This window comes from Arachis ipaensis, chromosome B04, assembly GCF_000816755.2.
Source record: "Arachis ipaensis cultivar K30076 chromosome B04, Araip1.1, whole genome shotgun sequence".
In the NCBI taxonomy this organism is placed as follows: domain Eukaryota; kingdom Viridiplantae; phylum Streptophyta; class Magnoliopsida; order Fabales; family Fabaceae; genus Arachis; species Arachis ipaensis.
In genome coordinates, this window is record NC_029788.2 from 101,238,846 (window position 1) to 101,251,412 (window position 12,567).

At 38.4% G+C, this 12,567-nt stretch overlaps 1 long non-coding RNA gene across 1 annotated transcript; it reads right to left on the reverse strand.

Annotated features, from left to right (window-relative positions):
- On the reverse strand, window positions 389-10,537 carry LOC110270722. The gene is made up of 3 exons (XR_002360364.1): window positions 10,526-10,537; window positions 8,359-8,372; window positions 389-523 (listed from the first exon to the last, which is right to left on the reverse strand). It is a non-coding gene; the product is annotated as an uncharacterized LOC110270722 (long non-coding RNA).

The following is a 12,567-nucleotide window of genomic DNA, read 5'->3' on the forward strand; positions in this document are numbered from 1 at the left end:
TTCCTTATGTTTGTTCATTTTGTTTTATTGATTCTGAGTTACTGTGATTATTGAGTTGCTGTTCTCTGATGATTGAGTTGCTGTTCGTTTGTGTTTTTTTTTTTCTAAGTTAGGGTTATTGGGGGGTGTGATTTGCTGAACTTGAATTGTGAGTGTCCTTGGATTGTGAGTGTATCTGAATTTCAATTTCTGAAGGTTGAGTTGCTGCATTTTCTGATGCTTTTGGATTTTTTGGCTTGTATAGTTGTATGTATTTGGATTGGGAGTGATTATTCTGGTTCTAGGTATTTATACTCTGAGAGTTAATTAGAAATAAAAATTTTTTAATATTTAATTATTTATGCTAATTATTATTTATGTTAATTATTTTAATTATATATTAAATTTTTAATAATTTTATTGTATATTTAATTAAACCGGTCTAACCACGGTTCGACCCCGGTTGAACCATTAAACCATTAAACCAGTTACTTGACCGGTTCAATGACCGGTTCGGTTTTCGCAACCTTGAGATGAAGGTTTACTATATTTTTAAATAAATTGTTGCGATTTATGTTGTCTTGCGCATTCCACCGTAAAGAGAATAAACGAAACAAAATTACAAAAGAGATTGCCATATATTCAATAACATAATTATGAACATGAGAGGGGAAAACAAAGTAAAAAGATAATAATAAAAAAAATAAAAATAAAAAAGAACATATAACAAAAAAGAAAAGGGAAAACAGTCCTAATTCTTTCATTCACTCTCAGTGATTATTCCTATCCAGAACTTTCGGCAAATCAATCTATTAGTCTCAAATATGGCTGTACAACAATTGAGTTCCGATTTGAGAAAGACTTGATGTCCCTCCACACTTGTAAATCTTGGATATATATGGTAATAAAAAATGGAACCACTTTTACTAAAAATGTAGTTGTCAACATTAAAATCATCCCTTTTAACACGGATGGTGTACAAGAGTACACATAACCTATCAAATTTTTCTAGTTGTACGATAGATTCTTGCTACCATAGTCCGATCCTCTGATCTCCCATAATGCACTGAAAATTTTCACTTATAAATTTGAGCAAAAAGCATTACGTACTGTAACAATACCAAGAGACCCGTAAATAAGGCATGTTCGAGCGAAGCGGAAATTGGTATGAATCTATAAACAACTCGCAGATATGAGTTTGAAACAATAAATAAATAGGGTCAAATAATATTTTTGTCCCGAACGTTTAGACTAAATTTTAATTTAGTCTTTAATATTTTAAATATTTTATTTTTGTTTTAAAATTTTAAATAGGATTAATATTATCCTATCATTAAATGATATGAATAGTTAATAGAATAAGTGATATAGACGTTACAACATTATTAGTCAAGTTGTATTTTTTTATGTGAATTAGTGAAACATAATTAAAATTTTTTTGTAACACTACTTTTTAATTTGCTGCTTGTATAAAACTCCAAATTTTAGCAATCAATCATAAATGTTTCAAAATCAAAAGAAAAATTTTTATATTGATGATCATTGATGGGTTGATTTTACTTACAAATAAAAATCGAACATAGTTTTTTAATATGTGAATTATTCATGTCAAATTTAATGGTAGACAATATTAAACCTATTTTAAAATTTTTTAGATTGAAGTATGACGTTTGAAATTTTCTAAAAGTGAAATAAGATATTTAAAACGTTAAGAATAAAATTAAAACTTGACCTAAACACTAAGACAAAAATAATACTTTATCCAAATAAATATCTGCAAATAATGAAGCCGATAGCGAATATTCAAAACAAATATAAATATTAAAATATCTCATTTGCCTTGTTTGATTGTCATCCTTATATACCGTGTTTAAAAATAATAATAATAAAACACAATAATTTTTAGAAAGACACAAAAATGCCTCCTTGATTGGCAAAAGAAAAAGTCTAGGTAACTAACATTCTTTTTTACCAATAATTTAATAAATTAGTCAACTTATAATAAAATCTTGATTTTATATTAATAAAATGCTAATTTTGCACGTCCCATTTGTTTTTCACTTTGCGTTTCTGCATTGACCATCAATTCTATAATGTTATGTGCCTTTTTATTGCTGTCAAATTTACAGTATTTTTTGTATTTTTATTATCACCATTAATTCTACAGCATTACAAAAAAAACATTCAAAACCTAAAAAAATAGAACATTCAAAACTTAATAAAAAAATATCAAAACTTAATCAAAAAAACATCTTAAATCTAACAAAAAAAAAGAGTACTCAAACCCATTTTAAATTGAACATCCAAAATTTAACAAAAAAATCCTAAAATCTAAGCAAAAGAAATATCTAAACCTAATCCGGTAGAGTTGCTAACCTAACCTGTTGCGGATAGAGTTAAGCGCGGAGCAGGTTGATCTGCGAGTCGAATATAGTGTGGGTTGAAAAAATAGAACATTCAAAACTTAACAAAAAGAAACCTCCAAAACCTAACGAAAAGAAACATTTAAAACTTAAACAAAAGAAACATCTTAAATCTAATAAAAAAGAATACCAAAACCCATTTTAAAATAGAATATCCAAAACTTAACAAAAAAATCCTAAAACCCTAAGCGAAAGAAACATCTAGACCCGGTCGGGTAAAGTTGCCAACCCAACATGTTACATGTAGAGTTGAGGTCAAATAAAGTTGAGCGTAGAGTGGGTTAATCTACGGGTCGGATAAGGTGCACCGACCTGCACCCTATACATGTAGAGTGGGTTGAACAAAGAACCTTTCATTCGTATAAAAAGCCTTTAATCACTAAATCAAGATCTTCAATTGAAAATTTAACACTTTTGTTTATATAAAAGGCAAATCTATTTAGTGATATACAAATACCAAATTACAACTCCAAGATTTTGTTAGATTATTGAACATTGCATTTTTTTATGACTTGCGAGTATGGTCGAATACCCACAGGTTGAGGGTGGCTAAGGTTAGACATTACAAGAAAAACGTTGAGTATCGTCGAAAAAATGAGCAAAATCCGACGATAACTTAATTACCGTTGGATTTACTGTCGAAATGATTCAGACGGTATAAACCTCGCTGGTAACATATATAATACCGGCGGATTTCTTGCGTTCGATGGTAATTTCCATCGAATTTAGTGACAGAATATAATTAATTAGTACGAAAACAGAATCTGATGAACGTTACCGATGGAATTTTTTCGATGGTAACGTTGGTGCCATGTCATACGTCTTCCCGCCAACTTACCATCGGATTAATCCAATGGTAATTCCGATGAAAATATTTTTTAATTTTTTTTAAAATAAATTGGTTGGTCTTTCAACGGTAGTCTTTTTATTTTTTTAAGATAATCTTTTTCCGTCCATCTATAATGTATCCCTGATAATTAATGATTGAAATAATGCTTTAAACTTGATGTGAAATATGAAAAATATAAATTAAAAATACGGAATGACTTGGAATTGAAATATCTGAAACAATGCTAACTATATTACATTCTTCGCAAAGCTTCTTAAAGAAATACATATCACAGAACTATGTTTACATTAATTCTATACGGATTCATCATCTTCTTCCTCTGGTTCACCATCCTCCTCTTCCAAGTTAGTTTCCTGATTATCATCGAACACGTCTTCCTCTTCTTCATCACTATCGACTCCATCTTCTTCTTGAAGATCGTCGTCCTTTGGTGGAAGTACGTTGGCATCTATTCTAAGGTCAATTGTGTCATCATCCATAATAGCAAATCTAAAGGTGATCGGCTCACAGGTATCAACCACCATCTTCGAAGGAGTTAGGTCATCAATCTGGTAAGGTTTCTGACTCTCTGTCCTATCATCAGGCTCAATACGGCCTCTTAGCTTAGTCTTAACCACAACCACCTAACTAGACTTGCATGAACTTGGATAAGGCAAATAGTATACATCTCGCGCATTTTGAGGTAGAATAAAATGATCGTATTGCCTATATTTTTTGGTTATATTAAATTTAGTGATATCATAGTCCTTGTGCTTTCGTGTTCCTTGTAGGGAACTTGGATCATACCATTCACATTTAAACACACACACTTTGTACGTAGTGTGATAGAAATACTCTAATTCAATTATGTTGTGCAACACACCAAACCAATTAAAGTGAACCCCACCTGAATCCCCACGAACCTAAACTCTGGTGTTATCTATTATCTTTTCAATCGACCACTGTAAGGTATGGAATCTGTAAGACCCGGTTAATTAACGGCTAATTAACCCATAAATGAGGATTTATTCTAGAAAGCCAAAAATGTTGTTTTTATGCCTAAATGTGATAGAAGAGAGTGAGACGAGAATTTCGGTACCAATTTTATAGAAATCGGACCAAGATTGGATCGAACGGACCAAACCGGGCCAACCGGACCCAAAGTGGGCCCTTGGCCCAACTAAACTAAACTAAAATCCTAGTTTTCAGCACTCTCTCTCCTTACAACACACAAACACATGCTGAAATGGTGGAGAGGAAGGGAAGAACACTCTCTCAAGTTCTCTCCCTTGGTTGATCTTCAAACCACCATAACTTTTGATCTAGAGCTCCGATTGCCGCACCGTTTACGGCCACGCGTTCACCACGGAGAGCCCTACAAAACCCATACAATCAATCTTGAGGTAAGCTACGTTTTGCCCTTCGAAATTCCAGCCCTTATTTTCAAGTTTCATGGATGAAATGTTGAGATTTTGGGCTCTTTGATGTTATAGGACCCAACCCTCTTGAAGGAGAAGGTTAATCTTGTCTCCTTGGGCCTTGGGTGTGGTAAGACTCTCAACCCTAGTGTAATTTGTTGTTCTATGATGTTTGGGTATTGAGATATTGTGTATGGGTATGATGATTGTGGCTTAGGTTGTGTATATGTGAATATTGGAGCTTGATTGGTGATTTTGGAAAGCTTAGGAGAGGGTTTTGTGTGATAAAAATCTGTTCTTGGAGGTGTTGAGACCTTGAGAGCTTGTGGACAAGTGGTTTGGAAGTGCTCCGGTTGAGCTTGAGAAATCGGCTAAGGTATGGTTTCGGTTTCTCGTATCTAATATGTAATGTGGTAGGAAATACTTAGGCTAGAGGCCCTAAGATATTATGTATAATGATGGTTGATTGGAAATGGTATTATTGGGAATTGGAATGAGGAAGGATGTATGATATGATATTGTGTTTGTCCTTTAGCCATTTGATTGAGAAGTGTTAAAATGGTTGGATGTGGTTTTGGGAATTTTGGTAAATTGTCAATGTGTGAGTTGAGGATGGCTAGATGTTGATTTTGATACATTTTGATTGATTTCAAAGAAAAGGGATGAAATTGGCATGTTTTGATTGATTTTGAAAAGAGTTGAAAGTGGCTTGTTTTGAAAATGGCACTTTGTAGTTTTGTATGAAAACATGGTTTTTGGACATACTTTGACGGGACATAACTTGGACTACGGATCTCTGTTTTGTGCCAAATTTGTTTAAAAATAAAATTGGATCCGGGATGTCCATGCCGTTCGAAGAACGGGTGAAAAACGATTTAAAATGAGAAAATTATGTCCGTCAGAAGATTGAGAGTTGAATCTGTAAATTCTGCAGCTTTTAACTTAGAAAATTTTTTAGCAAAATGACCCTCCGCGCGTAGGCGCACTTGGCACGTACGCGCCGTTCTTCAAGAAAGCACCATCCACGCGTGCGCGTGGTGTGCACGGGCGCGTCGATGCGCTGCACCAAATGCCCAGCTATTTTCCCGAGAGTTGTGCCAGAGTTGTGCCAGTTTTATGCCTGGGGCGCAAGAGCACCCACGCGTACACGTGGTTGACACTCGCGCGTCGTTTGGCTATTTTTCAACCCGCGCGTCCGCACGTATGACGCTTGCGCGTCGATAAGATTTTGTGGCCATCCGCGCGTGCGCGTGGAGTGCATGTACGCGTGGCCCTGTTTTCATCCCAAAGTTGATTTTTGAGTTTTAAAAGCCAAATTTCATACTTCTAAGCCTCCGATCTCACCACTTATGTCTTAAATCATTATAATATGCCTAGCAATGAGGCAAGGGGCTAGTAAATGTGGTAACTTGCGAGTGAAGCAAGGGAAAAATGAATGATCAATGAGGATCAAAGATGATTTTGTGAGATGCGGAGGATGGCGGTGGAAGTGCTTGTTGTGCCATGGGCCGAAGGGCCGTAATTGTTAATGAATTGGCTGGTTATGGTTTTAACCATGAGCCGGATGGCTAGAGTATTGCCGTGTTACGGCGGAGCCATGATTATGGCTAAGTATTATTGCATATATGCTGTTGAAAGAATTGTGAATGTTTACACTTCCACCATCGGAGATGAGGGTTTCCCTGGGAGGAAGCAGTGGCTAGCCACCACGTGCTCCAGGTTGAGACTCGAAGCTCTTTTGACCCTTTGTCGTAAGTGTGGCCGGGCACTGTGAAAGGCCCGGATGAGCTCGCCCCCGTAAATATTCACCAGTGAGGGTGATGGATATGGATCATGATTATGATCAAGTTTATGATGAGTATATGGTGCGGTAATTTACAACCACACTTACTAACCGGCAAGTGCACCGGGTCGTACCAAGTAATACCTTACGTGAGTAAGGGTCGATCCCACGAGGATTGATGGATTAAGCAACAATAGTGTTTGATAGGATTAGTTAGACAAACAGAAAAGAGTATTTGAATATTCAATCGTGCAGAAATTAAAATAGTAAAGTAAATAATTTGGAAAGAAAATATGGAGAAAATAGTTAAGGCTTCAGAGTTATCTATTTTTCCGGATTAATTTTTCTTACTAACTATTTTAATCATGTAGGATTTAATTTATGGCAAACTATATGTGACTAGACCCTAATTCCTTAGACCTTCCTAGTCTCCTCTAAAATTTATCAACAGCCAATTCCTTGGTCAATTAATTTTAATTAGAGGGTGATAATCAAATTCCAGTTTATATGCCACAAAAACTCTAATTACCCAAAAATAAGAGGATTATATGTCACGTATCCCGTTAAGTCCAAATAATTAAAATTTAGGAGAATATGTTTTCAAGCTGTTGTTCAAATAAAGAGCTTTTCCAAGTTTTACAGGAACTCAAATAGAAAGAGGGTCATACTTTCGTTCCACCCAAATTCATAAAATAAAGAGCGAAAACAATTCTTAAATTATAAATCCATATATAAATTAAAATAGAAAAAGCAATAAAATCAATCCATAGAAATAGACAGAGCTCCTAACCTTAACAGTGGAGGTTTAGTTGCTCATGGAATGTAGAATGTAAATTTGTATAGAATTCCCTAATGGAATCCCCCTAATGGTATCTTCTACTAGGAGAGAAGTCTCCCCTTTTTATAACTAATCCTAATTAATTTGAAATCTAATATCTAAAACTAAAAATTAAAATAATATCTTTTCTTAGAATTAAAATTTGAATTTAAATTTGAATTAATTTAAATAATCAAATCTTCAATGGATGGATGGGGACCACTTGAATTGTCCATGCTGCAGCTTCTAATCTGTGTTTTCTGGGCTGGAAACTGGGTCAAAATAGCCCAGAAATCGCCCCCAGCATTTTTTTCTGCATTTTCTGCACGTGACGCATGTGACGCGTCCGCGTCGTCTACGCGTTCGCGTCATTTGTGCAGATTCCAGTCCACACAATCGCGTCAAGCACGTGATCGCGTCATTGCGATTTTCTCCATTCTGCGCGGTCGCGTGAGCCATGCGTCCGCGTCGGTATTCGCTGGTCATCTCCTTGGCTTCTTCTCTTTCTGTGCAAAAACTCCATCAAATTCCGCCAAATGCTACCTAAAATAAACAGTATTGTACAAAACTCAAAATAGCATCCATAGTGGCTAAAATATAATTAATTTTTAATTAAATTCAACAATTTAGATGCAAATTCACTAGGAAAAGATAGACAAGATGCTCACGCATCAGTATAACTCGAGTTGGGAATGCGCGACAGAGGGACAGTCCAATGGTTAGCTACCAGGACTTGTCGGGTTGGCTCTATAACCGATAGATGATATCATCGGCCACTAGGAACAGGCATTCATCATATGCATACTATATGAATTGTTTGAGATTGCCTATTTGACTGCATATTACTTGCTAATTGTCTAAATACCTTATCTGTTCCTATTTGTAAATCTCTTGTCTGATATAACTGTGTTTGCTATATTATACTCCTGCTGGTGGTTGGGAGGTCTGAAGGAATTGGAAAGGGAAGTATTAGTTAGACTGAAGGATCTTTAGTTAGTTGCCACTTACGGTTTAGTTTGTTTATAAGCTTTGATATTATCTGGAGGAAGTTCTAGGATTGCCTTCGGCTTTCCTCTATTATTATGTATTATATATGTGGAAGTTGTTACCATGCTGGGGACCTCTGGTTCTCACCCATGCGGATTTTGTAGTTTTCAGATGCAGGACGTGAGGTTTCTCGCTGAGGCATGCTGGAGACTTTTGGATTAGCGAAGATTCTTTGTTCTCGGGACTCTGTTTTGATTTTATGATTTCTCTTAGATGCTTTTATCTCCATTAAATAATACAACTGTGATGACTCCTCTTATAGGAGATTTTGGAGAATAGATTTCTGTATTTGTGTCCCTTTGGGTTTCCTTTGGGGTTTTTTTATTTTATTATATGTATATATATATTGCTATGCTCGGACCGGTTATCTTCACAACCGGCGAAGTGTTGCGCTTTCGAGTTGCGATTTTTGTTTACCCCTTTTTCTACAAAGGCTCCTAGTTATAATCCTTATTCACACTACTATACGTACTAGATTTTTGTTTTAGAGGTCGTAATACCTTGCCATCTCTGGATTATGACTTAAGCATAAGACTTTGTATGGTAGGGTGTTACATTATGGTATCAGAGTAGTTCGTTCCTGTAGAGCCTGAGGGACGGACTAACTATGCTTCTGTGCATTCTCTGTATGTGTGTTATGTGCTATTAGTATATCTGCTTGATATAATTGGCATAAACGTTCATGAGAATGTATTTGGGACTTTGAAGCACTAGACTTCCGATATTGAGACTGATCAACTTAATATCGATTGTTTGGTGTGTATAGAGACCCGATGGCGCCTCGTAGACGCAGTAGAGGTCGTAGGAGAGGTCATACAAATGCTCGTGCGCCGAGATTAACCCTAATGACCCGGTAAACTTTATGACTGCATTGGAGAATATGGCTGCTGCTATGCAAGCCACTGCTGAGGCTCTTGGTCAACAGATGAACAATCATGGTAATGACAGAGGTGGAGTTCAGGGCCCGATGACACTGGCAAACTTTTTGAAGGTTAATCCACCTAAGTTCAAGGGAACCACTAGCCCGACTGAGGCCGATACATGGTTTCAGGCCATGGAACGAGCACTGCAAGCGCAGGTGGTACCTGAAGGGCAGCGTGTGGAGTTCGCTACCTATTTGCTCACTGGGGAAGCGTCGCATTTGTGGCAAGGAATCCGACGCCTCCTGCAGCAGGGTGGTGATTATATCACCTGGGATGTCTTCCAAGAGGAGTTCTATAAGAAGTACTTTCCGACTTCTGCCAGGACGGCCAAGGAGCTTGAATTGTTGCAGCTGAAGCAGGGTAATATGTCTGTATCTGAGTATACTGACAAGTTTGAGGAGCTGTTCAGATTCTCTCGTATGTGTCAAGGGACTCCGGTGGAATATGAGGAATGGAAGTGTGCTAAGTACGAAGGAGGACTCCGGAGCGATATTTTCAGTTCGGTGGGGCCAATGGAGATTAGGACTTTCTCCGAGTTGGTGAACAAGTGTAGGGTTGCTGAAGAGTGTGTGAAGAGTGCAGCCACTGAGAAAGGAAGTCACAAAGGATCATTTCCACAGAACCGAGGGAAGAGTTTTGCACCTAGGGGTCTGCCTTTCAAGAGGGGAGGTTCCTTTAGGAGGCCCAACAACAACTACTCCCAAGGGAAAAGGTTTGGGAAGCAGCCTCAGAATGATCAAGCTTGTACTAGGTGTGGGAGTCACCATCCGGGAGTACCATGCAAGGCCAGATGGGGTTTGTGCTACAATTGTGGAAAGGCGGGGCATAGAGCCGCAAGTTGTCCGGAGCAGCAGAAGCAAGGTGCTGGGAAAGCACAACAGACCGGTCGGGTGTTCACCACCTCAGCTAGGGGTGCAGAAGGATCCGAGAAACTCATTCGAGGTAACTGTGAAATGGCTGGTCAAACTTTAAATGCTTTATTTGATTCGGAAGCATCGCATTCATTCATTGCATTTGAGAAAGCCCATGAGTTAGGATTGAAGATTGTAACCTTAGGTTATGACCTAAAAGTATATAATGCTACCCATGAAGCCATGGTAACTAGGCTAGGATGCCCGAAAGTTTCGTTTAGGTTCAAGCAATGTGATTTTGTCCATAATTTAATCTGCTTACCGATGACGGTCTTGATCTTATCTTGGGATTGGACTGGTTATCTGAGAACCATGTCCTGCTTGAGTGTTCTACAAAGTTGGTATACTTTATGCCGGAAGATACAGAAGGGCCGGTTGTGGTGAATAATTATTACTTGAATTCGATGATAGTGAACTGTTCCAGAATCGAATGTCAGGGTATCCTGTTGTTAACCGCGGGTGTTTCGGGTGATAACCAAAGGTTGGATCAGATTCCGGTAGTGTGTGAGTTTTCGGAAGTATTTCCCGATGATATTGAGGAATTTCCACCTAATCGAGAGGTCGAGTTTGCTATTGAATTGGTGCCTGGGGTGGGACCAATCTCAAGTTCTCCTTATAGAATGTCACCGTTAGAGATGGCCGAGCTAAAGTCTCAGTTAGAGGAATTGTTGGGTAAGAACTTTATCCGACCAAGTGTTTCCCCGTGGGGTGCTCCAGTGTTACTGGTAAAGAAGAAAGATGGAAGTATGCGACTCTGTGGGGATTACAGGCAGCTGAACAAGGTCACCATAAAGAATAAGTACCCATTGCCGAGGATTGATGATCTCATGGATCAGTTACAAGGAGCTGGGGTTTTCTCCAAGATCGATTTGCGATCCGGTTATCACCAGATAAGGGTGAGGGGTGAGGATATCCCTAAGACCGCTTTCAGGACTCGTTATAGTCATTACGAGTACACTGTAATGTCCTTTGGGTTGACGAACGCTCCTGCGGTATTCATGGATTACATGAATAGAGTGTTTCATCCCTTTCTGGATAAATTCGTTGTTGTCTTCATTGACGACATACTAATTTACTCCAAGACTAAAGAAGAGCATGCGGAACACTTGAGGACCGTGTTGCAAATTCTAAAGGAGAAGAAACTCTATGCGAAACTGTCTAAGTGTGAGTTTTGGAAGGATGAGGTAAAGTTTTTGGGTCACGTGGTAAGTAAGAAGGGAATAGCCATAGATCCAACTAAGGTGGAAGCTGTGATGGATTGGAGGCAACCAACCACAGTAACTGAGATAAGGAGTTTTCTGGGCTTAGCTGGCTATTACCGAAGGTTCATCAAAGGCTTTTCTCAATTAGCCTTGCCGTTGACAAAATTAACCCGCAAAGACACTCCATTTGTTTGGACTCCTGAGTGTGAGGAAAGCTTTCAGGCATTGAAGAAAAAGTTGACCACTGCACTTGTGTTGGTGTTACCTGAGCCGAACGAACCATTTGAGGTGTACTGTGATGCCTCACTAAAGGGTCTAGGGTGCGTGCTGATGCAGCATCATAATGTGGTGGCGTATGCCTCACGACAGTTGAGACCTCATGAAGTTAGTTACCCTACGCACGATTTGGAACTCGCTGCGGTCGTGTTTGCCTTGAAGGTGTGGAGGCATTATCTCTATGGGGTTAAGTTCCAAGTCTTCTCCGATCACAAGAGCTTGAAATATCTCTTTGATCAGAAAGAGCTTAATATGAGGCAAAGGAGGTGGATGGAATTATTGAAGGACTACGACTTTGAGTTGAATTACCATCCGGGAAAGGCAAATGTAGTGGTGGATGCGTTAAGTCGGAAGTCGTTATATGCGGCTTGGATGATGCTTCAAGAGGAGAAGTTGCTCAAGGGATTCGAGAGTCTAAAAATTGGTGCTCGAGAAGTATCTGGAACCTTGTGTTTGAGCCGATTAGAAATCTCGAGTGATTTTAAGTCGGAGCTCCTAAAGGCTCATGAAAATGATGAAGCGTTATGGAAGGTGTTACCGGCTATCGAGCAAGGAAAACAGTGGAAAGTGTCGGAAGAAAAAGATGGGTTATGGAGATTCAAGGGTAGGATCATTGTGCCGGATGTTGGCACTTTGAGGCAAGATATCTTAAAGGAGGCAAACAAAAGCGGATTCTCCATTCACTCGGGAAGTACTAAGATGTACCATGATTTAAAGGCGATGTTTTGGTGGCCAGGTATGAAGAATGATGTGGCGGAATATGTTTCAAAGTGCTTAACTTGTCAAAAGGTAAAGATTGAACATCAAAGACCTTCCGGGATGTTGCAACCTTTAAAGATTCCGCAATGGAAGTGGGAAAGTATTGCAATGGACTTTGTGTCGGGATTGCCAAGGACTAGGACTGGTTTTGATGCTATCTGGGTGATTGTGGACCGACTGACGAAGTCAGCTCACTTTTT